At 45.9% G+C, this 4,975-nt stretch overlaps 1 non-coding gene across 1 annotated transcript; it reads right to left on the reverse strand.

Annotated features, from left to right (window-relative positions):
* On the reverse strand, nt 1-211 carry LOC132364232 (small nucleolar RNA U3). The gene has a single exon (XR_009502775.1). It is a non-coding gene; the product is annotated as a small nucleolar RNA U3 (small nucleolar RNA).
* Between the last annotated feature and the right edge of the window lie 4,764 nt (nt 212-4,975).

Consider the following 4,975-nt stretch of genomic DNA (forward strand, 5'->3'; position numbering starts at 1 on the left):
ACTCAGATGGCATTCTCTCCCTCTCCCTCTCGCAAAGGAAGAGAAGAACGATCATCAATGGCTAATGGCAGCTGCAGAAGCAACACCAAGAACGAGCTTCATGCTCAGGACAGAACACTACACCTCCTCCTCGTGGTTTCAGGTGCTCTACACATTCAGAGAAACTTCTCTAGAAACGACCTATAGAAATGATCCCTGAAAGTATAGTTTTGAAAAATGCTTTCTTAAAATGAGAACTTTCCAATACGGAAAGGAAAGTTTTATGGTTGATTTCAAAAGTAGCCAGTTGAGATAGAATCTAACACCCTTGATTCCCAGCAGATGGCAGCACATCACCAGATTTGCCATGTAAATTATTCACTATAACTTCATGGGACTTCGCTGGTGGCGCACTGGTTAAGAATCCGCCTGCCAGTGCAGGGGACACGGGTTCCAGTCCTGGTCCGGAAAGATCCCACATGCTGCGGAGCAACTAAGCCCGTGCACCACAACTGCTGAGCCTGCGCTCTAGAGCCTGTGAGCCACAACTACTGAGCCTTCATGCCACAACTATTGAAGCCCATGAGCCTAGAGCCCGTACTCCGCAACAAGAGAAGCCACCGCAATGAGAAGCCTGCACACTGCAAAGAAGAGTAGCCCCTGCTCTCCGCAACTAGAGAAAGCCTGTGAGCAGCAACGAATACCCAACGCAGCCAAAAATAAATAAACTTATTTGAAAAATATTATAACTTCATAACACAGGAATTAAGAGAAGCTGCTAACATTTGTATTCCTCTTCACCCTTCATAAGGGGAAAAATGAAAGGAATTCGTATTTGTTGAATATCCACTTTATCAGCAGGATCCTCTGATTTATACCTATGATTTAAATCAGAGCACATCCTTCATCTCTCAGAACTCCCCAAAAATAATCAAATGGGAAATGAAACGAAAATTTAGATGTATGTATGTACAGTGTCTAGGAGCTAACCTAATAGAAAGATACAACCCACTGAAGAAGAAAAATTTAAACTTTAACACCCTGAAGAAGGAACAGGGTAAACAGGATGATCCCTTTGTGGACAGATACCTTCCTAAACCTGGTGTTCTGTTGTATAAGGGTCTCCGAATGGTAGAGAAAAGGAGCAAGAAAAGCCTGTATTGGATATCCTGAGGACTGGCCAACTAGAAGCGAGGCCCCGCCCAAGCACCGCCCTCACACCTGAACCCCTCCCCCAGGTCGGACCCCTAGCCTGGAGCCCGGCTTAGCCCCGCCCACCAGATCCTGTACCGACGCCCAGCCTCGCCTTCTAGGATTGGTCTTCAGCCCTGGTCACGCCCCCAGGCCTTATCTCCGCCAGGCCACGCCCTCCAAGAATCTTTCTCCCCTCTAGCTCCGTCCACTTACCCTGGTAAGTGGCGCCAGGCTGCAGCGATTTCAGGAACGTGCCCGCCCCTCTGGCTTCTTTAGGCTCCTCCTTACGGCCCCGCCCCTTTCCGGCTCACAAAACTGGAAGCGGAAGTGGGGATCAGCGGGCCTGCAGCCGCAGCGGGCGTCAAGGTCACTCAGCAGAGGTACGGACTGCCGGGTTGGGGGGTTGGTCAGGGTCACTGGGTAGGTTCAGTCCCACCCCAGTAGTGCTTTTTTCCCGACCCACTGGGGTCGGGGAAGAGCTGAAGTGGAATTACGTTCAGGTGACGCTGGGCCTCAGTTTTCTCATCTTTCAAACTGTTGTCCACCCTCCCGCCCACAGGCACAAGGCAGATGTTATAACCCAAAGGTATGGTGGGATGCGAAAATGCTTCTTTAAATGAGAACTTTCAAAACAACATGGGCATGGATGATGGCAAAAAATATGCTTTGTGAAAGAAGCTGTGAAAATTAATAAAACCTCACTTAAAATGGACTCCGTTTAAAATGAGGTTTAGGGCTTCCCTGGTGGCACAGTGGTTAAGAATCTGCCTGCCAATGCAGGGGACACGGGTTCGAACCCTGGTCTGGGAAGATCCCACATGCCGCGGAGCAGCTAAGCCCGTGTGCCACAACTGCTGAGCCTGCGCTCTAAAGCCCGTGAGCCACAACAACCGAGCCCACATTGCTACAACTACTGAAGCCCATGCGCCTAGAGCCCGTGCTCTGCAACAAGAGAAGCCACTGTAATGACAAGCCTGTGCACTGCAACGAAGAGTAGCCCCTGCTCGCCGCAACTAGAGAAAGCCCACTTGCAGCAACGAAGACCCAATGCAGCCAAAAATAAATAAAATAAAATTTTTTTAAATAAATAAATAAAATGAGGTTTATTTCTTTTCACAGACAACACTAAAGAACTCTCCTTATTAAAAAGACATCATTCAGAAAGGGAAAAGTAAGCTATAATAAGGGATAGGATATTTGCAACATATATATCTGAAAAGTAACAGAATAAGTGAATAAAGTTTGCAAATCATAAGAAAAAGACAAAGGTCTGAAGAAAAATGGGCAAGAGCCTTGAGTAGGCAGTTCATGAAAGATTTCCAAACAATCAATAAACACATGAAAGGACTTCCGTGGCAGCCCAGTGGTTAAGACTCCACGCTTCTGCTGAAGGGGGCACGGGTTTGATCCCTGGTTAGGGAACTAAGGTCCCTCATGCTGTGTGGTGTGGCAAAAAACAAAACAAAACAAAACCAAAACCCAAACCAAAAAACAAACAAATGAAAAGATGCTCAGTTTCAGTGATCAGTGAAATGGAAATAAAATCATGCTGAGATGCTAGTATACACCCAACACAGTGTCGAAATTTAAAGGCTGACAATATCAAGTATCGGTAGGGATGTGGAGCACCAGGAATGCTCATAGACTATGTGGGAGTGTAAATTTTTACAATCATATTCCTTCTAACCAACAATTTAGTTATATGCAATATGTGATACAATATGGCAGAGGTGATGGGATGCCGCTCCTGTTTTATACAATGCATTGTATTGTATAAAACTTGGCAGCAGACTTTTCCTAATCTTCCTCTGTTGCTGGCATTGAAGAAGCAAGCTCTCATGAATCATACAGCCAAGAGGATAATTCTGCCAATGACCTGATGGAGCTTAGGAACAGATTCTTTTGCAGATGAGTCTCTGGTCAAGATCCACCCCTGGGTGACATCTGAATTGCAGCCTTGTGAAACCCTAAAACAGAGAACCCAGCTAACCTACAGAACCTGAGATAATATGTGTTGTGTAAGCCAATAAGCTTATGGTAATTTGTTACACAGCATAGAAAATTAATACAATCCATTTGGAAAACAGACCTATTATGGTAAAAGATATGCATGCCCAAGGACCCTGTAATTCCACTCTTTGGAATATATGTAACAGGCATGCTTGCACATGACCACCAAGAGCTATGTACAAAAATATTCACATATGCAGTATTTGAAATAGCCCCACACTAGAAACAATTTAAGGTCCATCATCACTGATATGGGTAAATAAATTGTGGTGTACTCAATACAACGGAATACCATACATTAATTATCAAGAATGAACTCAAGTATACACAATAATATGTACGAATCTCACGGTAAGTGAAAGAAGCTAAAAATTTTTAAATGTTGTATGGTTCCATTTCTCTAATACTCGAAAATATGCAAAATAAAACTGCAGTATTAGGAATGAATACTCGGGTAGTAAAAGTATAAAGAAAGGCAAGGAAGTGATTAACATAAAATCCAGGGATATTGCTGCCTTTGAGGTGGGGAGCTAGGGGTTTGTGATTAAGAAGGGACACATGAGATTTCTAAGGTCGTGGGGATTTTCATTTAAAAAGTATTCATCACAGTATAAATTTGTTTTTTCCTTTTTGGTGTTGTATTTCTCATTTTTAAAAAAAGGTTTAAAAAAAAATGATTGGATGAACCTCCACCCAATGTAACTTGGAAATGTAGTAGAAACATTCCAATGTGGCATTGACATATGTTTTCTTGTATATATTTATTCTACCATCTGTCCTCCTCCGCAACTGAAATAAAATTTCTGTGAAGACATGACTCAAATATTCCCTATATGAATGAATGAAAGGAAAAGTATTAAGGGAAATGATGGTAACCACATAAAACCAACAAATTATAAATATATAAACGATATAAACATGTACATACCTGTAGAATGTCTAAAAATCCATTAATATTTATCTTATAAAACTGGATAGATTTAAATAAAGTTAACAGTCCCAAGATTAACATGCAAATGTAAGACAAGTTCAAAGATAATATAGAAAAACTTCTGAGAAGGGACAGTAAAGTTTAGAAATAAAGAATAGTGAAGAGGGATGTGTCAGTTATCCATTGCTGCATAACAAACCACCTGGAAACTTTGTACCTCCTTTACCGCGTTGCAAGAGCTCAAAGAAAAGCATTCTTCGAGCCTCCCGCCACCTGGCTGCTCTGGGGTAGGCGCGAGGACCCGCCCAATAGACTTCAGCGGCCCTGGCCCCGCCCCGTGCCCCGTCCTCCCGCCTGGCCCCGCCCCCAAGATCCCTATCGGAGCCCGCCCGGCGGGGCCCAACGGCTCCTGTGAGAGAATACTAGGACTTCTCGGCCTCGAGGCTGGCGAATGCAATGGTCGCCGCTCCTGCTGCCTCAAGCGCTCCTAGGTCGGGCCCTGGAGCCTTCCACCTTCCAAAAAGTGGAGAGGGCGCCCCCAGAGCTGCTATCTTTTCCAAAGCTGCGCCACTGTTTCCCTCGCAATCTGCCTCTGGCACTGACGAGCAGGTCCGCGTGCGGCCCCGCCTCTTGGGGGGCGGGGTCTCGGCGAGGGTTGGGAGAAGGTGCTCCGGGGGCGGGGTCTTGGTAAGGGCGGGGAGACGGAGCTCGGGACGGCGGGGTCCCGGAGAGGGTGGGGAGACCGGGCTCTGGGAGGCGGTACGTAGGCGAGGGAGAGGGGCGTGGAGCTCCAAGGGGCGGGGTCTGAGCGAGTGCGCGGCCCTGGACCTCTGGAGGCGGGGTTTCAAGCGACTGGGAGTC

The sequence above is a fragment of the Balaenoptera ricei genome, chromosome 3 (genome assembly GCF_028023285.1).
Source record: "Balaenoptera ricei isolate mBalRic1 chromosome 3, mBalRic1.hap2, whole genome shotgun sequence".
In the NCBI taxonomy this organism is placed as follows: Eukaryota; Metazoa; Chordata; class Mammalia; order Artiodactyla; family Balaenopteridae; genus Balaenoptera; species Balaenoptera ricei.